Source organism: Narcine bancroftii, chromosome 4, assembly GCF_036971445.1.
Source record: "Narcine bancroftii isolate sNarBan1 chromosome 4, sNarBan1.hap1, whole genome shotgun sequence".
NCBI classification, from domain to species: Eukaryota; Metazoa; Chordata; class Chondrichthyes; order Torpediniformes; family Narcinidae; genus Narcine; species Narcine bancroftii.
Window position 1 is genome coordinate 284,770,937 of NC_091472.1, and position 22,016 is coordinate 284,792,952.

At 42.4% G+C, this 22,016-nt stretch overlaps 2 long non-coding RNA genes across 3 annotated transcripts; one reads left to right on the plus strand and one right to left on the minus strand.

Moving 5' to 3' along the window:
- Nucleotides 1-1,476: 1,476 nt before the first annotated feature.
- On the minus strand, nt 1,477-21,402 carry LOC138760148 (uncharacterized). The gene is made up of 3 exons (XR_011355467.1): nt 21,337-21,402; nt 6,656-6,851; nt 1,477-1,696 (listed from the first exon to the last, which is right to left on the minus strand). It is a non-coding gene; the product is annotated as an uncharacterized lncRNA (long non-coding RNA).
- LOC138760147 (uncharacterized) lies at nt 11,797-12,974 on the plus strand. 2 transcript variants are annotated; one of them, XR_011355466.1, is made up of 3 exons: nt 11,797-11,891; nt 12,403-12,490; nt 12,791-12,974. It is a non-coding gene; the product is annotated as an uncharacterized lncRNA (long non-coding RNA). The 2 variants fall into 2 exon arrangements; XR_011355465.1 differs by lacking the exon at nt 11,797-11,891 and having other exon boundaries at nt 11,924-12,490.
- Nucleotides 21,403-22,016: the final 614 nt, after the last annotated feature.

Consider the following 22,016-nt stretch of genomic DNA (forward strand, 5'->3'; position numbering starts at 1 on the left):
TAGATCATGACTACCCATAATGGAATGGGGTGTAGGGGGAGAGTCTGTAGATGGAAATACATTGCTTCTTATACAGTGGACTACTCTCATCCCAGTATTGTACTCAACAAAATCTACCCTTTACCCTTTACTTACTATGATATTAATTCTATTATTTTATCTTTCTATTCCATGTTATTCATTTACATTTATTGACAAGTTAACTAAATGTAATGCATCCTCAGATGGAATGTTGACAATATTGGCTATGCAGATGGAGAAGACAGGAGCTTCAAGCAAGGGTGTTTACATTATCTTATCAACAGTGCAAGTGAAGTTTTTTCCTCTCGTATTCATAAACATGCATAGGTGATGGATTTTCTTTATTATAGTCATAGAGCTATATAGCATGGAAACGGCCTTTTTGGCCCAACTTATCAACGCCAATCAAATTTTCTATCTATGTATATGGCCAATATTTTTTTAAAGTTGTAATTGTATCTTCCTCTATGATATCCTCTTGCAATTGGTACCATATACACACCATCGTCTGTTTGAAAGTTGCCCCTCAGGTCCCCCTTAGGTTTTTCCCCTTCTCAACCTAAACCTAAGCCATCTAGTTTTAGACTCCCCTACTCTGGGAATGGGACTGCATTTGTGCACCTTATTCAGATTATATTCTAATCACAGTTTCTCGAATACAAAACATTAACACATCATAAAAGATCCAGTTACCATGAATATCCAAGTCTCCATCTTTGAAGTGGGATGTTACATTTGACCCCACTTGATTTCTGCTTTGACTTTCAGTTTAATTAAATTTTGGAAAAATTACAATCTTGCTGAATTTTCTCAGGAACATAAAAATACATTTCATATTCCAATATCTTCACCATTTTCAAATCATCTCTCTTTAAGTAACAATTTCTAAAACTGTTTTAGACTACCTAAACTTTCAGTATCCATTTCCTCTCTGAAAACAAAGATAAAGTACTTCCTCACTAGAAGTAGCATTCCTTTGCAATTCTCAACCAATCTGTTCTCCTAATCTCTTGGTTTCCATCCCCCACTTGCAAATTGTTTTACTCAATGCCCTTTTTATTTTATTTTTGATCATGTAATCTCTAATTTCTCTCCTCTGTATAATTGCCAATGCTATTTCCATTTAATAATAATCATTATTTTTTCTCCTTACATTTCTTGCATTGAAGTTGACTGTATTCTGATCACAGCTTCTCAAACATTTCTTAATTCCAAACTGCTCTGCCACATTATCCATAACCAGGTGAAATAGTAACATAATGAAAGGAATTTTCAAGGCTTCCCTCAGCAGGCAGTCAGTGCAAGTTCACAAACTGCACAATGAAGTTTGCCAGAGTCCTGTCTGAACCGTTTTCATGGTCAGAATCTGCTTGAATAGATTTGGCAAGCTCCCCATTCTAAACAAGTGCAGATAGGCAGCTCACCAAATGGGAGGGCTGCGAACCATGAGCTGATAGTTCATCCTTTAGGGGAGGATTTTTTTTTAGAAGGTCAAAAAACTGCTGTGAGGTTTCTCCAGCTTGACAAAATTCCATTATGAACCTTTATTTCTGGCCTTGTCTACGCAGCCCTTAGGGGTTTCTCAAAGAGTTGATGTTTTGGTAAAATTCTATTCAATATAAGTGGGAGAAGATGATGGACCAGTTGGTCTTCTGTTGTCTTGAGGCAAAAAAATCTGTTGGCAGAATAAGGATTCGTATTAGGACACCTCTTTTTATTATCATCTGCCCCTCCAGCTGCAGATCCAGTTTTTCTTCCCCAATATTCAAACATTGATGAAAAAGTGCATGGATGGGAGAGTTCCAAATGTTTCACCATATCTCCATGCACTTTTGAAAAACACAGTTGTGAGAGAGTATATAGAAATGTGTTTGGGAGATAAATTGGGAAAGGTTTGTTAGAGTAGGTCACATGCAAACACTTTAAAACAGATCTTATTTGAAATACTGGAGACATAGTGGCTTCTTGCATCTTTTTGCAAGAGCTTTGAAGAGTGCTCCAAAGACTTCACTAATGGATTATTGTTTATCAAGGCAATAGATGAAAGAGCAGGCTGAATCTGCTATTGTCTGCAGGAGAAATTTACTGTTGTAAAAAGGTCATGCAAGCAGAGAGAGTCAAACAGGCTTTCTCTGAGAGAGAGAGAGAGCGCGCGAGAGCGAGAGCGAGAGCGAGCGCGAGAGCGAGAGCGAGCGCGAGAGATGGAAGTACATCAGTTGTGGATGTCCCATCTCTCTCTGAAAACCAACAAGAACCTTCCTGAGAGGTAACCATTTGCCTTTTGAGCACCAAAGCCTGGTAAACTTTATAAAAAATTCTGTGCACAGGATAAGAATTGCCTGCAATCAGTGAACTTGGAGGATTGAAAAGTGAGATTGGACTGTGAACCAAGGAACTTTTCTGAACTTACACACACATGCACAGAATTAGAAGGGTATTAAGTTAAGTTAATAGTAATAAGTTAAAGTGTGATCCTGTTTTCATATTTAAAGATAACTAAAATCAACTTTTGTTTAAGTAACCAATCGTCTTGGTGAATACCTATTGCTGCTGGGTTTTGGGGTCCTCTGGGCTCGTAACACAAGAAAAACACTTAAAACAAAGATAAATCCAAAAAAAACATTTTCTGGCATTTTACATGATAACAGCTATGCTATCCTCAACCCTACTTCTTAAATTTATACTGTCTGCAGTGATGGTTGAAAGGCGGGTGGAACTGAAATTTCCAGTGAGAATTGTCACTATGTCATTTGATCCCTATTTGCTTTTATCAATGAAGCCCACATTTATTTCATTTTGGAGCTGTGGCTAATTCTGGTTGAAAATCAGATCAGATACACAGAAGCAAACTGGCTTTTCAATAGCCTTGTGGTTTTTGGCCCCATTACTGTCCTTTTTTGGAGCAGCAAATCAGTACATATAACCTTGACCATCACTTAGTGCAGTGATGATTGTGGACCATTGACCACAGAAAGAATTTGGAGTTACTTACATCAGCTTAACCAACATCATCCATCAGTTCCACGAAGGTATGGAAGGCCACATTAATATGTGTGGTGAGGGTCAGACTTATTTCCCATCAGCAATGCCATAAAACAGGGTTGTGTTTTGGCTCCTACCCTGGTTGGACTATTTTTCACCACTGTTCTTCAGGATTCCACAGCAGACCTGAAGTTAAGGGTCTTCCTACAAATGAAGCTGATGGTGGGGTCCTCAACCTCGCAAGACTGAGAGCTAAAACAAAAGTCAGGGACATTGTGGCATGTGAGCTGATGGCTGCCCAATCTCTCGAAGACTTACAGGTGATCACCACTTGCTTTGCCAGTGCTGCCAAGATTTTTAGATTGTCAATCAGCCTAAAAAAGATGAAAGTTTTGTACCAACCGGCCCCTGGCCCAAGCTACGAAGAACCAACTGTCCTCAATGATGACACTTGTCTCAATGCAGTCCACAAGCTTTTCTACCCCAGGCAGCTCTATAACACCCTCAGCTTCTCTATACTTAGAGATTGAGTCAAGAATCAAAAAAGGCTTACTTTGCCTTTGGTCAGCTGAAAGATCGGGTTTGATCACAGAATATCAGGTTGGCCACCAAGTACAAGGTATATAGGGCCGTTGTCATATCAGCCTTGCTATATGGATGTGACACGTGGTGCCCATATCAGAGTCACTTACATCAGCTTGACAGTGTCACGATGAAGATCACCTGGCGAGACAAGATCTCGAATACCGAGGTCCTTTCTCGAGTCGGAACGCCAGCAGTTTTAACCTTGGTGATGTCAGCTCAACTGTGCTGGGCAGAACATGTTGTGAGACTGCCCAAGGACATCTTGTATGGCCAACTGTCCAGAGGTGCCCTGAAATGAGGAGGACGACTCTGGATCAAGGATGTTCTGCACAGGAGCCTCAAGAGATCTGACATTGTCCCATCCACGTAAGCGGATCTGCCTCAAGATTGCTCACAGTGGAGGCACGGCATCAGGAAAGGTGTGGATGCTGCTGAGAGCAAGCACAAAGAGGAAATAGTGGAGAGGCACACGAAGCACCACAACAGAGCTTCTGCCCCTACTGCACTACCAGGTCTCACCTGCCAAATATGTGGCAAGCAGGGCCTGTCAAGGATCAGCCTGTACAGCCCCTCCAGGACACACATATTGAGCCCCATAAATGGACTGAAAGGAACCATCATCATCCTATGGGATGGATAGCCAGAAGAAGAAGGAACTGAAATTGGCAATGAGAATGATCACTCATCATTGGATCCTTATTTGCTTTTATCAATGAAGCCTCCATTTATTTCATTTGGAGCAGTGGACAACTCTGGTTGAAAATCAAAGCAGATACACAGAAGCAAAATGGCTTTTCAATACCTTTGTGGTTTTTCATCCCATTACTGCACCAGCAAACCAGTACACGTAACCGTGACCATTACTTACTGCAGTGATAATTGCTTAGCATTATCCACAGAAAGAATTTGGATTCAGGCATTGTTTTCTATGCATATTTGCTATCAGAACAATACTGTATTTCTTACTTCTTTATTTCTTATTTCCTCTTAAAGTTTTTTTTTAAATTTTTTTAAAATTTTACACACTATAAAGCATACTGACCAAAATACATAGACATTTTTTTCTTGAATATATACAGTATCATTTTCTCCCCTTTTTCCCCTCCTCCCTTCCCTCCCTCCCATTTCCTCTTAAAGTTGATGCATGAACAACAGGTAAAGCAGCCTAATGGAGTGAAAGAAGAAAATCTGCAGATGCTGGGGTCCAGTAAACATATACTGTGCGCTGGAGAAACTCAGCAGATCATGCAGCATCCATAAGAAGTAAAGGGTAACCTTAAGCCCCTTTTACACAGCCACTTCAAGGTGGGAATATTGTGCCTTCATTGCTCTACACTTTCTGTGCAAATGATATAAACTCGGAATGGGGGAGGGGTCATTGTAGTCCTACCTTTAAGCTGGCTGTGGAGGTAGTCAAAGAGCTGAATCGACGTTTGTGTAAAAAGGGCGAACCAGCAGGCCGGGACCAGGATGGGAAACACACGTCACACTTAATGCCATAAGTCCTACCTCTTTTGCTCCTGTAATGCCACCTTGGTGTTAAAATGACTCACTGGCCCAGCATTAGGCCGGTGTGGTTTGGTTATTTGTGTAAACAAGCAAAGCCGGTTTAATGACAGGTCTTCTTTACGGCAGTATTGCGGGGTCTCTGTGTAAAAAGGGCTAAATATTTGGGCCTGAGGCCTTCATCATGAATAAGAAAAAATACAGCTAGATGTGAGGTGGGGAGGGTGGGGAGGAATGAGGAGGGGAGGAGAGAGGGGATGAAGGGGAAAGAGAAGGAAGAGGAGCACAGGCCAACAGATTAGAGGTAAACCAGCCAATTTGTTAGGAAAATCTGAAAATGGAACTGGCCTCAACTCCAGAACACTTTGAAAAGTTACTGTCTGCCACAATGTTAGTCTTGAAAGAGCTATGTTCAAGTGAAACCTGCACCTGCATGTCTGATAAGAATGTTATGCAAGTGGATAAAAATATGTCATTCCCATCATATTCCATTAATTCCATTCTGTTTCTTTAAAGGAGAAGAATGGCATCAAACCAAGGTCAGAAAAGTGCAACAGGAAAAGGAGCAGCAGATGTTGCATTTTGGCAATTTTCATAATTTTATTAATTCAAGTGAACAATTTTAGAAATGAGTTGGGTTTAAAGATCATACTTTAAAACATGTTGAATTCACACAGGTTCTTTAAAAAAAAGGCTTCGAGCATTCAAGATGTTTATTAAAACCAGATGGTCAAATGGGAGAAATGTTGTGATTCTCTGTCTACTTCAAACTGATTCAATAAAGTTCAGTTGTCTCATTCCAAGACCATTAGCCAGATGGCTCTCATTCATTTTGTGAGCAGCAGGATATGTTTTCATCCAATCCACATTTGGAGGAGGATAGAAAGTACTCTACTTTATTGACTGGCCTATTGGTAAATCACTAGCAGGTAGGGAGTCAGCACCTAAGTCTTTTGCCTGACTGGGGATGGAGAAGAAACAGATACAAGTGCAGGCTGTCAGATTATGACCAGAGCAAAATAAAATGCAATCTTTGAAAGCTGAGAAAAACAGGAGAGATTTTACAAAAAAATGGAGAGAAGTATGGAATCTGGCAGTAACTGTTTGGTATTTACCTTAATTACTGACATCCATTATGGGCAATTTGAAATATGATGCCCAATGATACTCAAATGATACCCAGGGGTATCATTAACTTGAGCGTTCAATTTCCACTACAAAATAGAAATTGGATGAGGTCTATAAAGTTGCAATCAACACAAAATCAGTGATATAACTGCAGTTTTTTATCCACCATTTTTTCTATAAATCTTATTGAAAAGAGACAAAACAATTTTGGGAAAGGTCTTACTGTTTTAAAAGTACTAAAATGAATAAATATCTATTTTTGAAAAACTATGTTTAGAGGTGTTGGTGACATTCCTTCCCCTTAACACAAATACTAAAAATATCAAGATTTACAAAATAATAATTTTTAAAAAATTACTTGACATTTCAGCTTCCATCAAGTACATATCCCAATCTTTAATTTCCATCAAAAAGAATTAAAGGTCTATTTTACCTTCTTGATTGCCGTATTTGAGAATCCTTCAGTGTGTGATTTGTGGCTCAGCCCATTGTTCCTGGACATAATAACTTCCCTTTTGATGATAAACTAAAAGTTATGTTGAAGTAGAGGAAATAATTATGAATGAGTTGCTTAATCTCTGTGACTTCATGACGGACATCATCTCTTTGCCTCAGCCACTAGATCTCGGCTACAGGTAAAACAATCAGAACAGAACATCAAAGCAATGGTATGTAGTTTATTATTTTCCCAGATGGTCGAGGAGAAATAAAATTGAACTAATTCATTGGAATTTCTTTGCTTGCATGGAAAATCTTCAAAATCTGTTGTGCCACTGACCAGCAGGGGGAGGTATTAGCATCTGGGGGATGTTAATTGAAACATTTTTGGTGATATAAATTGTTGAACCATAAAGTACCATCAACCCCATTAAACAGGCTCTTCAGGACATGTCATCCAATAATTATTTAAAAGCAACCTCTCAGTCCCTTGATGCAGATGGAGTCAGCTGAGAGATTCACTTAGACACAGTGTCAGTCCATTTTGGCACCAGTTTGGCCATCAAGTAGGAGGCACACTTGCTGCAACACCTGTGTTTCAAATTGTGGAATGCAAATCTATTGCCCTTCTAGTGACCCCACGAGAGGACTCTAGTAGGCATGCTCCAAATATAAATGATGAGATTAGATACTAGGACCTTTGTGTCCTGCATGTTTGAGAAAATTACATAGCTAGTAGTCCATGTAAAACAGTGTTTCCATGCTTCATTCAAGCAAAACAGTTTTTATTTTCAAGGTTTAACATGTATTCTTCTTCGATGCTTTTCCATCAAAATGAATGTCTCCTAGGACCCCTATATTCTCACACAGTCTGTTAATTTCTCATATCAGTGATTAATGTGCACATCATCTAATGTATTTTAGACATTCCCAGTATATATTAATCAATCTCTTTTGGGTTGAAGACATCAGTGGTCACAGATTTAAGTCCTTTATCTCTCTGTTCCTTTAATAGGACCAATGAAAGTTAATAAACTATTGCTATGTTACTATAATTACATTAAATACTTCTGTGGTGGACCGAGCAGCCACACCGCAGGAAAAGCAGAATTTCCGCACCAAACAGCCGGCACAGGATGGTGGAGGATCCCCTTCTTTGCCCAGGAGAAGCCCACGTTTGCGTGGGTTGATGGAGCGTGTTGCTTCCCTGCTGGAATGTTGCCAGAGAGACAATGACTCTGCAGCACGTTAATTTCACTTCCCTTTGTGAGGCACGTGACTGTTTAAAATAAAAAAACAGTTGGTACTTGACTCTTCTCTGATAGCTGTTGTTTCTTGAGTTAGTACCACTAAATTGGTGGCCCCGACAGTGAAATATAGTGAGAAAGCCTGCAGAAAACTACAGCGCTGCCCGCGGTGGCTGTGTAACTGCCCACCTTCTGGTCTCACCGACCACGCCCATGGTTCCAGCAGGCTGAGGCCCAGTTCCACATTAGGAACATAACAAATTAAGCCACCAAATTCTGGCATGTAGTTGCCTCATTAGATGAAGATTCTGCTGCCAAGATAAATGATTTTATCAATAACCCTCCCGAGGAGGATCAACACAGTGCTTTTAAGGCACATCTCCTCATGACTTTTGGCATGTCTGACCTGGAAAGAGGCACACGCTTACTCCACCTCGATGATTTGGGGGACAGAAGGCCATTAGAACTGATGAATGAAATCCCTCATGACATCGCCTTGCAGCTCTCCTCCAAACCAAGGGAAGTGGCAAGGGAGGCAGATGGACTTCACAGGGTACCACAGCCTCCCATGGCAAAGTTTCAACAGGTCACCTTGGAGAGTCAAGTCAATGCAACCCCCAGTTCTATGGCACTCCACAAGTTACCAAAGAAGTCATTGGAGAACAGTAAGTGGTGCTTCTACCACACAAAGTGGGGCAGGAATGCACGTCGCTGTGTGCCACCGTGCAATTACATGGTTGACTCTCAGAGAAACGACAACACCAATGGCCACTAATGGCCTCGGCAGTTAGCAACTAGACTGGCCTGTTATATCCCACCGATCAGCGCACAGGATGCAAACTGCGAGTTGACAGCTCTGTATCTTCCGCCCGTCCTTTTATGAGCGGGAATCTCGAGTGCCTCATGCCGACTTGTGTTCCTCTAATGGCACTACAATTAGCAATTATGGAATCAAGTTGATACAACTGGTATTAGGCAACACTCCTCACCACTGGACTTTCACGCTAGCGGCCGTAGGACAGCCCATTTTGGGATCAGACTTCCTGAGGGCACATGACTTGTTGGTAGACATGAAAGGGTACCATTTGGTCCATGCCACCACATTCCACACATGCCTTCACACTGCTGTGTGTGCAAACACTCACCACTGACGATTTTACAAAATTATTGGCAGAGTTTCCTGAACTACTTACACCAGATTTCCATTTTGTCTCGCCACATCATGGAGTTCAGCACTACTTAACCACCACCGACCTTCCCCTACATTCCAAGGCATGCAGACTTCCCCCTAACTGGCTACTACAGGCCAAAAAAAGAGATCAAAACTATGGAGGAACCAGGAATTCTTAACATTTATAACAGGTTCAGGTTAACTTTTATAACAAGTTCATCCAAGCAGCTGCCAGAATCATGAAGCCCTTGTTCTACATCCTCACTGACAAACCTAAAAAACTGCTCTGGCCAACAAAGGCCACAGAAGCATTTGACAAAGCAAAAGAGGCACTTTCAAAGGTAACCACGTTGGCCCACCCCCATATGCACGCCCCAGTTGTGCTCATGTCAGACACATGCAACATCGATGTGAGAGTGGTCCTAGAACAGAAAATCAGCGGTCACTGGCAAGCCCTGGGGTTTTTCAGCTGCCACTTACCCCCGCCCGAATTGAAGTACAGCGTTTTTGACTGGGAGTTGTTAGCACTTTAACTGGCCATCAAACATTTCAGATATTTTCTCAAGGGCAGACATTTTACTGAATATAAGCCTCTAACATTTGCCTTTGCCATGATTATGGATCCCTGATAGGCGCACCAACAGAGGCATCTAGCCTATATTTCTGAATTTACCTCCGATACGCAACATTTGTCCGATAAGGACAATGTTGTAGCTGAAGCCTTGTCCAGGACAGAGGTCAATGCGATTACAGGAGGGCTGGATCTCCAGGCTCTCACAATAGCCCAACAAGAGGACCAGGAGGTACAAGCTTTCCGTACAGCTATTACAGACCTGCTCTTCGCCTACGTTCTATTGGGCCTTGACCAGATGAACATACTTTGTGATACTTCAACCGGCCACCCACGACCAATGTCTTGGCAGAGGAAACTTTTCAACCACATTCACAGCCTGTCCCATTCATCTGTCCACACAACCATCAGGCTTATGTCCTCAAAATATATCTGGCATGGCTTAAGGAAGCAGGTCACTCATTGGGCATGAACATACCACCCTTGCCAGGCAGCAAAGGTCCAACGACATATCCGAGCACCGCTTCAACAATTTCCACCTATGACTCAATGGTTTCAGCATGTACACATAGACATTGTGGGCCCACTGCCCGTGTCCTGAGGTCAACGGTATTGACTAACAATGGTTGACCATTTTACCCGCTAGCCAGAAACTACACCAATGATGGACATCAAGGCTGAAACGCGTGCTTGGAGTTTTTCTCTCGACCTGGGTTGCTCAATTTGGAGTACCAGTCCATTTAACCTCTGGCAGGGGATTCGGTTTACTTCAACCTTATGGGCAAACATGACAAGACTTTGCAGTACGCAATTACACCACACTACAGCGTACCACCCGCAGGCTAATGGGCTAATGAAATGTTTCCACTGGCATCTGAAACAAGTCTTGTGGGCAAGACTTAACGGGCCTCAGTAGGCAGAGGAGTTAGGAGTTACCATGGGTGCTGTTGGGTATTAGAACAGCACCTAAGGATGACCTAGAGACCTCTTCAACAGAATTAGTTTATCGGGCTCCAGTCTTAGTACCGGCAGACATCACTCCTTCTCCAGCCAAAGATAGATCCTTGGTTACAGAGGAATTACAAGAACTAAGAAACAAGATGGGTTCCCTGGCTCCGGTTCCAGCAACTCATCATGGATCACCACCTACACACGTTCCTGCTGCTCTTGACTCTACTTCTTATGTTTGTTCAGCGTCCATCCCACGCTACACTCCTGGAGTAACCTTACGAGGGGCCTTATAAAGTTCTGTAGCACAGTGGATCTACTGTGCTATTGGACATTGATAGTGTGATAGTACAGATTCTATAACCAATGTGTATATGTACAGATTGTAGTGTAGGATGACTGTGATTGGTGGAGACTGGCAGGTCTTAAAGGATTGCTCCTAGCCAGACCAGGTCATTCTGGACTGGTCAACCTACTTGTGATATGCTCCAGTCTTTTAGTTAATAAAAGCCTTGGTTTGGTTCAACAAGTCTTTGGTTCTTTTGACGTGCACTACAGATGGTCAACCAAAACTTTTTACACAAGACAGACTGAAGCCTGCACACATGGATATTGCTGAACCTGTGCATGTCCCACCTCCCAAGCACCAAGGACGTCCTCCTAAAATACCCAAAGTTGTGACATTACAGCCGTGCAAATATTCTTGGGTGGGGGGGGGTGGTGATGTGGCAGACTGAACAGCTGCACAGCTTGACAGGCAGAATCGCCACACCGAAACTTCCTTTCTTTGCCAAGGATAAGCCCGTGTTTGCAGACCCACATGGGTTGATGGAGCGCATTGCTTCCCTTTGGGCATGTTGCCAGAGAGACAATGACTCTGCAGTGCATTAACTTCACTCCCCATTGTGAGGTGCGCTCACATCACTCCCCTTTGTGAAGCGCGCTGAAACCACTCCCCTTTATGAAGCGCGCTGACACCAGTCCCCTTTATGAAGCGCGCTGACACCAGTCCCCTTTATGAAGCGCGCTGACACCAGTCCCCTTTATGAAGCGCGCTGACACCAGTCCCCTTTATGAAGCGCGCTGACACCAGTCCCCTTTATGAAGCGCGCTGACACCAGTCCCCTTTATGAAGCGCGCTGACACCAATCCCCTTTATGAAGCGCGCTGACACCAGTCCCCTTTATGAAGCGCGCTGACACCAGTCCCCTTTATGAAGCGCGCTGACACCAGTCCCCTTTATGAAGCGCGCTGACATCATCTTTTTTAAAAGTTGGTCGTTGACTCTTCTCTGGTAGGCTGTGTTTCTTGAGCTCTGCAGTTAGTACCACTAAACTTCCACATTTTTAAATACAATATTTACCACCTTGTTTCTTCCAATTTCTTCAAGGAACAGTTTTTGATTTTCAAAGACCTTCTATGTTTTCATCTCTTACTTTGGATAGTGAAACCTGTCAATATTTAAATTACAAGGGGTATGTGGAAGGTAGTGTTGAACTCAAGACTGGATCAGCCTTCATCTTAATGATGAAACAGGCCTGAGGGACCTATTTGGTTAAAATCACCTCCTGCTTCTCATGTACATTAATTTCTTTGATATTTAGAACAAAAATAAGCACATAATTTAAAGACAGAAGAAGGACATGTCTCTTGGAATATATCAGATATCATGTTATATCCTTGTGTATTTCTGTCAATATTTGCTGCTATATTCTCTCCAACACAAACTTGCAATGTTATGTTATGTTAATAACAAACTGGTGGGATTGTTTAATGGTAAATTTAGCTTTTTATCATTGCTGAAGACCAACCATAATGAGCAGCATTTGTCCTGGAAAAATCAAAGAATACCACCAGATTGCCGGAAATCAAAAAAATTTAAATAGGAAATAGGTATGTTCACATTATTCTCCAATATATTAAGTAAATATGCAGAGATATGAAAATAAAGCCATGAGGTTTGTTGATGCCAGGTTCTGCATAAAAAAAAAACTTTCATAATGTTTGAGTTTCCATTAGTCACCATTGAAACTGAAGAGCTCTAAAATCATATATTTAATGGTGAAAGGAGAATGATTGTTATTTTAATAGATAGAGGGAATAATTTTTTTTCTCTATTATTTCAGTAAAAATATCCAATATTATACTGTTGTACTAATCTCAAACTATTTTATTTAATACATTCTATTTTAGGTAATAATTTTGCTTGGACTTTGATGCAATAAAATCAGACTGGAAGATTTTCATTCTCCACTACTATTTAGTATTCAAAGAAGAAAATAAGATACTGAATCATGGACTTTTTGACATGAAATAATAGGGATTTATTGTATAATTTGACTAAATGCAATGTTCAATAAATTAGAGCCTTTTAAAACTGTGGTTTACAATTATAGATTTCAATGTAAATCTTAAGGGACTCGATAATGGGCAACACAGACATTAATATTGTTTCAAGCAAGAATGCCAATGGTGTTTGGAACCAAAAGCAAAAATTTCAGGCCATTAAAACCAGGTTTTCAGAAATATGTGTTCTAGTCATTGCAAACCAGAGTTTACATTAATTTTGTGAAACCTAATTCGTAAAAGCACTTACATGAGATTGACATCACAAAAAAACTTATTTAACACTGTTGACAAATCAGAGAAAATTTTAGTCTAAAAGGTGAAAATGAATGAAAGCCAATTTAATTGTCTGTTTGCATCCATGATGGGGAAATTCTTTGGAGCTGTCCCCAGTAAAGCAAAGTTCAAAGTTCAAATTTATTGTCAAGAGTGCATGCATGACATAACATAGAACCTTAAGATTCTCTGGCCTGTGTGCCAGTTAGAATTTCTACTTATCGGAAGTGCAAAAACTGAACGCAAGAAAATTTACAGAAACAAAAGAGAAATGCAAACAAAGAAAAAATGTAAACAAACTGACTGAGCAATATGGAAGAAAAAAATGTTCAGTCAAGCATAATGTACAAAGAGTTCTTAAATGAGTCTTTGATTGAGTTTGTCGTTCAGGAGTTTGATGGCGGAGAGGTAGCAACTGTTCCTGAACTTGACGATATGACCCTTGTGGCACCTATATCTCTTTCCTGATGGCAGCAGCAAGAACAGACTATGTCCTGGGGTGGTGTGGATCCTTGATGATTGTTCTTGTTCTCTGATGGCAGCGTTCCATGTAGGTTTTCTCAGTGATGGGGAGGGTTTTGCCTCTGACGTACTGGGTTGTATCCATGACCTTATGTAGTGCTTTCCACTTAGAGGTATTGATGCCCCCATACCAGGCTGTGATGCATACTTTCCACTACACATTTGTAGAAGTCTGCTAAGGTTTCCAATGATATACCAAATCCCCACAAACTCCTGAGGAAGTAGAAGTGCTGATGCGTTCTTCACTCGCATTATGGATCAGGTAAGTTCCTCCAACCTAGTGACTCTCAGGAACGTAATTTCCTTACCCTCTCCATCTCTGATCGTCCAGTGATAAATGGATCATACACATCCAGTTTACCTGTCCTAAAGTCCACAATCAGTTCCTTGGTTGTGGTGACATTGAGGGTGAAGTCAAGTCAAGTCATTGATTGTCATCAGACTGTACAAGTACAAAATGACAACAGTGTTCTCCAGCCAGCTGATCAGTTTTGAGGGGATAATGGTGTTGAATGTCAAATTGTGGTTGAAAAGCAGCATCCAAATGTGTGCATCTTTGTTGACCATGTGTTCCAGAGTTTTGTGTTGAGCCATTGAGATGGCATCTGCTGTAGATGTGTTCCTGAAAATTGGAACAAATCAACATTGCCTCTCAGACAGGAGCTGATCTGCTTCAACACTCGACTGTCAAAACACTTCATCACTTTGGATGTGAGGGACACTGGCTGGTAGTCATTTAGGCAGGTTACCACACTCTTCTTGGACTCTGGTATGATTAAAGCCTGTTTAAAGCAGTTGGATACCATGTCTTGCCACAGTGAGATGTTGAAGATATCCATGAATACATTGGCAATTTAATCTACCCAGTCTTTCAGTACTCAGCCAGGTAGCTCTTTTGGCCTGGATGCTTTCCTTGGTTTCATTCTCTTGAAGGCAGCTTGCACGTTATCTTTGGATATTGACAGTACCTTTATCAGTGGATAAAGGGATGCACAATGGTCATATTGGGCATAGAAGGCACGGAGTCAGTGGCATAGCCAGGTTTTGATGTTGGAAGAGTGAGAGGACATAAAAAGGTGCCACGACCAGAATTGTGCGCGCAAACACAGATTTTGAAACCAGCGCACAAAGGAAATTAATGTGCTCACAAAATAATGTAGTTCAAAGTATATATTATGCAGTCCAGTGGCAGATTAACTACCACCCGGGCACCTAGGCTGAGCTTTAGTAAGACTCCCCCTGACCGTTCCCCTTCAGGCTCCCAGCAGGAGCAAGGATGTTGGGCTCCTGGCAGGAGTGGGAATGTTGGACATCCGGCAGGAGTAGGGACATTTGGCTCCCGGCAGGAGTGAGGATGTTGGGCTTCCAGCAGAGGTAAATATTGATCACTGTGGAGACCCCTACCATAGGGTGTGCCACCTTCGCAGAAGAGGCAGACTCGCCTGACTGCTCCCTCCCTCCAGGCATCCTCGATCGGATTAAGGCAGTAGTCATCACCCCCACTTAAGGAACTAAGGCTGGGTGCATTCGGTCTCAATGGACTAAACCAAGAAAGTGTCCAAGGTTTAACGCTGGTTTGGTCAGATGTGGCTCCCTCACAGAGAGGAAAACATTCCCTTTCCTTCACTAAAAGAATGTTTAAAAAGAAAGTTAACGAGCTGCATTTGTTTGTGAGGAGGTCATGTACCATTCTCCTGTAGGCAGGACAAGAGATATCCTGGTTCAGTGCTGACCTCTGGCTCCAGCACGGTGTGGGAGAGCCATGGATGCTGCTACGCTGCCGAGCTGAAAAGGCGCCACTTTTGTAAAATATGATCGGGAGAGTAGTTTCTCTCCCTCTCTACCCCAACCGTTCCCCCCCCCACCCCCCCCCCCACCCCCACAAAGCTACGCTCCTACATGGAGTTCATTTGAGAGTGAAGATTTGCTGGTCTCAACAGGTTCCAGATTTCATTGTTCATCCGGGGCTTTTGGTTGTTGAAAACCCTGAACAATTTGGTAGAGACACACTCGTCCACAGCTGTTTCGATAAAGTCTGTGCCAGCCCTTGTGTAATCATTCAGATCCTCAACTGAATCCTTGAACACTGCCCAATTAATTGATGTGAGGCAGTCCTGTAACAATCTTCAGCCTCCCTTGGAAACCTTCAGGAACTGGACAAAGCAAATTGATCCCTATAGCTGTTCTATAATTCAATAAGATTATGGTTGATCTATTCTAGAATTCAACACCACTTTCTCGCTGTCTCCCCAGACACTCTGAGGTTTGTGCCTAGAATGTATTCACTAACTGACTTCACAGTTCTCTGTGTCCAAGAACTCTGAGAAAAGAAATTCCTTTTTACCTTCATTTTGACTGGTTGACCTCTTATCCTGAAACTATGTACCTTAATTCTAAATAACCTTACAGAATGGAAACATACTTACTGTGTCTAAAGTGTATCTGGCAACAATGTCACCTTCCTGGAGATCTCTGTCTCCACCGACATATATTACAAACCCACTAACTCCCACAAATACCTTGAGTACACTTCCTCGCATGCTGCCCCCTTCAAGGATTCTATCCCCTTATCTCAATTTCTCTGTCTCCACCACATCTGTCCCCAAAAGGGGACAGATCTTCTGAAATGATTGCCTTCTTCCACAAACGTGGTTTCCCCTCCACCATCAACTTAACCATCACCCGCATCTCCTCCATTTCCCACTTATCTGCCCTGACCCCCCTCTGTCCCCAAACACAACAAACACAGAATCTCCCTTATTCTCACCTACCACTCCCTCCAGCCTTGGCATCCAATGCTTTATCCTCTGGAATTTCCGGCACTTCCAACGGGATCCCACTGCCAGACACATCGTCCCATCTCCTCCCACTCTGTCTTCCATAGGGACTGCTCCCTCCATGACTCCCATGTGCACACATCCCTTCCCATCAGTTGCACCCCCTACCCCCACCACTTTCCCCTGTGCCCACACTTGTGCCCACAGTTCTTCCCTCATCATAGTCTGGGGCCCCAAACAGGCCTTTCAAATGAAGCAACACTTCACATGTATTCCAAGGATTGATGTACTGCATCAAGTGCTCCCTTTGTGAGCTTCTCTACATCAGAGAGACTAGACACAAATTGGGAGATCGCTTCGCTGAGCACCTTCACTCCATCCGCACCAGTTACAGAGACGACCCAATAACCAACTATTTCAGTTCTGTGCCACACTTCCAAACTCACATATCTGTCCATGGCCCTGTGTACTATCCCACCAAGACCAGCCGTAAATTGGAGGAACAACACCTGATATTTTCATCTGGGCACTCCCAAATCAGATGGCATTAACATTGACTTTTACAGTTTCTACTAGCCTGTTCTCTTCTCCCTCCCTCCTTATCCCTCACTCCCCCCTTTGATTCATGCCTACAGATCTCCTCCCTCACTTCCCTCTCTACTTACCCAGCCATCCCTCTTCCCCTTGCTTGCTTTTCTTCCCTCCCTCCCTTCTCCACATATTACTTCCTGCCTTTGCGACCACGCCTCACCCCACTCTTTTGTTTGGACGCCTGCCGACAATTTTCCATACCTTGTTGAAGGGCTCTAGCTTGAAATGTCAGTTCCTTATTTTTACCTTTGCTATATAAAGAACACAGTTTGACATGCTGAATTTCTCCAGCGTTGTGTTGTTACTTGCTTTATCTACCTTGCCAACCTCCCTCAGAATCTTCCATGTTTGAATCTTCCATGTTTGAATACATTCCTTTCAACTTCAATGGCCAACATGCTCAACTTGTCATGTATCAATTGACTGCAAGGGGAGGTGCTGACCAGGCTGAGCTGGAGGGGTGGGGGGGAGGTGGGTGGTGGCATTGACTGGGCTGAGTGGTAGTTGCAACACATGTTCGACATGCACCATACCACTTCCTCCCTCTGCCTTACCAGACTAACACTATAGCACATTAGTCAGAACCATGTCATTCATGACGTAGAGTTGCCGAAATTGTTGGAATCTCTCTTCAACAGCACCCTTCTGAGGTCTGTGCCCTAGGCAGCTGTCTAGTTGGCCTAATAGTGTCAGCCCAGGTTGTGTGAACTTTTTCTGCATTACTTCCAATGGAGTCTGTCTCACCAATGGCTTAGTTCGAATCATAACTTAAAAGCTGGTATATTCCATACCTCATATATTCACTACCTTCACTACTTGCATGCTAACTTTGTGTTATGTGCACCAAATTTGTAGATCCTTTATACCACAATATTTTATAGTCTCTCACCATTTAAGTGACTAAAAATACAACGCTGGACAAACTCAGCAGGCCAAACAATGTACTTTATATAGCAAAGATAAAGATACATAACCAACAATTTGGACTTGAGCCCTTCATCAAGGTGTGAAAAAATGTAGGCAGGTATCAGAACAAAATGGTGGAAGAGAGGGGCAGAGGGGCAGGAAGATGTATAAGGGAGGGAGGGCACACCAGCAAACCAGGGGAGGGGAGATGACCCTGCGAATGGAGAGAGAAGCCGGCGGAGTGCTGCAGGAAAGAAGATAGAGGGATGGGGAAGAGAGGGAGAATGGAGAGTAGACTAGCTGAAACCAGAGAAGTTGATGGTGATGCTCTCAGGTTGGAGAGAGCCTAGATGGAAAAATCAAGTTTTGTTCCTCCAATTTACAAGTGGTTTTGATGTGACATTACACGAGGCCGTGAACAGGCATGTCAGTATGTGATTGGGCTCAGAATTGAAGTGGTTGGCCAATGGGAGATCACTGGCACTGATGCAGATGGAGCGAAAGTGCTCAGCAAAGCAACCCCCAGATTATGCCCAGTCTCTCCATTTAAGTAAATAACTTCCAAAGTTACAAACATTCTCTTTTTATACTCTATTTACCCAAGCACATGCCCTTTTTCAAGCTCCTTGTCTGATCACACTTACCGACCCACATTTGTAAATGGATGTGAGAATTGCATTTCTGTAGCTTTTAATGTCAGTTTCCTGAGCTCAATGTTTTCAACATTAAAATAATAAGAATCATATTGTTGAGGGATCGCATCATCAACCTGCAGCTCTACTTCATCCAAATCATTAACAAAGATGAAAAATATAATGGCCCAGCGCTGATCCCTGAGCACATCATTAATTATGAATTGGCAAACTGAAAATGACTCGTTCCCCCGATTCTGATTTTGTAATTTAGGCACTGCTTTAACCATGTGACAATTTTACTCCTAACTATGTATTGAAAGTTTGGACTCTTCCCCTTTTCTCTGAATTGTATCAAAAATTTTGATGAATTGCAACATCTCTCCCACTGGTTAACTTACAAAGAGAAGCTGCACTAGAAGTTTGTGATTTTACTATATTTAAGTATTATGGTCCTTGGACTATTTTGCTTTTGACTGAGGACAGGAATGAACCTACTGCGGGGGGGTTTGACAGCTGCTAGGAGGTGTAATAGTGCTGGGCTACCGCTAGGAAACTTTTACAGCTGTCAGAGCACGGGACCACTCGCTGGAAGTCCATGGGCTCGCAGGAGTGTGAGCCTGCAACTGTTAACCTCTCTCTTACCAATGAGGAGAGCTGGAGGCACATGCTGGGCAGTTTGAAAAGCCCAGCGCATTGGCTTTGAAGAGGTTAGTTGGTGGATTGGACTGCAGGCAGTCAGACAGTCGGTCTAACTGTGCATGCTCACCCGGCAGATTCAGCAAGCCACTCGCTAAGTTGTTTTGTTCATGGGTGTTACCACTGCCATCTGGAGCTGCATGTCAGTGTGCTCACCCAATAATTTCAGTGGGAAAAGGAGACTTACTTTGCCCAAGGGTTCCAGCACTGTTGTCCTGACAGCAACTTGGGGAACTCTGATACCCAGATTGTGTGTGGGACTGTCCAATGCCTCTCCTGTCCCCTTTCAAGAGGAGGACTTCATGTGACAGGAGTCACAGGGCCACTCAAGCCATGGTGTCCAAAGGAGAGGACTCGTGTGACCAAAGGTCATGTTAACCCTAAAGAGAGCTTTGAAAGATGCGTGTGTCAAAAGGTCACTTGGTAACCCTAAGGAGGGGTTCAGAGGTGTGAACCTCACATGGTGACTATGAGGTCACTGTGAAAATTCCCGGGTGAAGGAAGGAAAGGTGGTTGTTGCCACATTCAAAACTCAAGCCAGTCTTGTGTTCCCCTGACAGGGTTGTGAGTCTATAGAGACCACAGTCATCTGGAAACAGCCTCAAGCTAAAAGATTAGTGAACAACGAAGCAAATGACCCCAAGCCTGAAGACCAGATCTGTGAGTTGTTCCTTTTTGACTGACCGACTTGACGTGACTGACTTGAGGTTTAGTTTTTGGAATTATTGATTTTGGAGGGCATTTGAGCTTGGACTGCAATGGTCTGGGTTTTTTTTCCCCCAAAAACACCGCATAATAATTTGTTATTCGTATAAAGTTGCCATTAAGGCTTGTGTTTGAGTGTTAAGTTTATTGGGTTAATTCTATTATTGTTAGTTTGTTACTAAATTTTACATTAAACTTAACCCATTCATTTATGTGTCTCAAATGCTGCTGGGGATTTTAACACTAACTATTAAAATAATTGTTTCTGCCTTTTTGAGGATCTAACTTTTTCAGCTTTTCCTTTTATAAAATCAGATTTCTATAACATAGAAGCAGGCCCTTCAGCCCAGCTTGTCCATTCCAACCAAGCTAGTCCCATTTGCTTGTAGTTGGCCCATTTCCCTCAAAGTAGAATGAAACACCAATGTCTGCAGATGTTGTATTTGTAGTAAAAACACAGAAATGCTGGAGGAACTCAGCAGGTCTCACTTCATCTAGTGGAGGTAAAGATATAAAACTGACATTCCTGGCACTTCAAGCAGACAGTCAACTGAATTAAATGGCTGGGCAGAAGGAGAGAAAGGGTAGGGGGAGATGACAGACCAACAGACAAAAGGTATTAATTTGCTATAAATAGGAGGACATGAGAGAGGAGGGTGGGAGGTTGACTTTGTGAATGCAGAACTGGGGGAAAGGATACAGAGGGACAAGGAAAGAGAAAGAAACAGAACTAAAGGAAAAGAGACATAGGGATATATTAGGGAGGGGTGAGGCTCATGGAAACTGGAGAAGTTGATGTTAATGCCATCCAGTTGGAGGATGGCCACACACAGAATATGAGATGCTTTTCCTCCAATTTGCAGGTTTCAGTATGGCAGTGTATGATTAAATGGACAGACATGTTGGTAAGGGAATGGGGAGGGGAATTGAAATGGTTGGTCAATGCGTCACTATTCCAACACACGGAGTCAAAGTGCTCAGCAAACTGATCTCCCAGTCTGCGACCCATCTCCAATACAGAGGAGACATCCCTCTGAACCTTTCCCAACCATGCACCTGTCTAAATAACTTTGGGATATTACAATTATCTCCACTTCTACCACTTCCTCTCGTAGCTGCAAGTAGAATATGCTCCTCAGATCATTTTGAAATCTTACTCCTCTCAGCTTAAGTCTATGCCCTCTAATTGTAGAATTCCCTATCCTGGGAAACTACCTATGGTTATTTATCTTATCTATGTCCCTCAATTTTACAAACCTCAAAAATTTCTCTCCTTATAACTCACCTATCAGTCTTGGTAAGGTTCTTATGAATCTTTTCTCTACAGGTTTCACCTTAATTATATATTTCCTATATAATGTGTACAATATTCTGAGTCCAGCCTCATCATCATCTTGTACAGTTATATTGTGACATCCCTGCTCCTGTACCTAATGCCCTGACCAATGAAAGCAAACTTGTCAATTTCCTTCTTCACCACTCTTGTCTACCTGTGTTGCCACTCTCATGGAAGTATGTACTGGTACCCCAAAGACTCTTAGCTCTACAACACTTTCCAGTGCCCTACCCCATGTAAGTCCAGCCGTCGTTTAACTGACGAAACTGCAACACCTCACACTTGTACGGGTTATTGCTGTTCTGTTGACCGCTTTCTCAGTTTATCTAGATCTTGTTGTAATCTTAGATAACTTCCTTCATTGTTCACTTTTTCAACACATTTTGGAATTTGCAACAAATATCACAACTAACTGAACTTCTTTCAAAGGACTACTGATGTCACATTCAAGATCAAGTAGTGTAAGGCATCTGACAATAAATTCAGAGATTATTCTTTTAGACATGCAGCTGCCATTAACTCGGTACTGATCCACAGCAAGACCATTGAAATTTAATATATAGCTAAATACACTATAAATATATCCTGCGTTTTTCTACCCTTTGATCATTTCAAATAAATTGATTTGT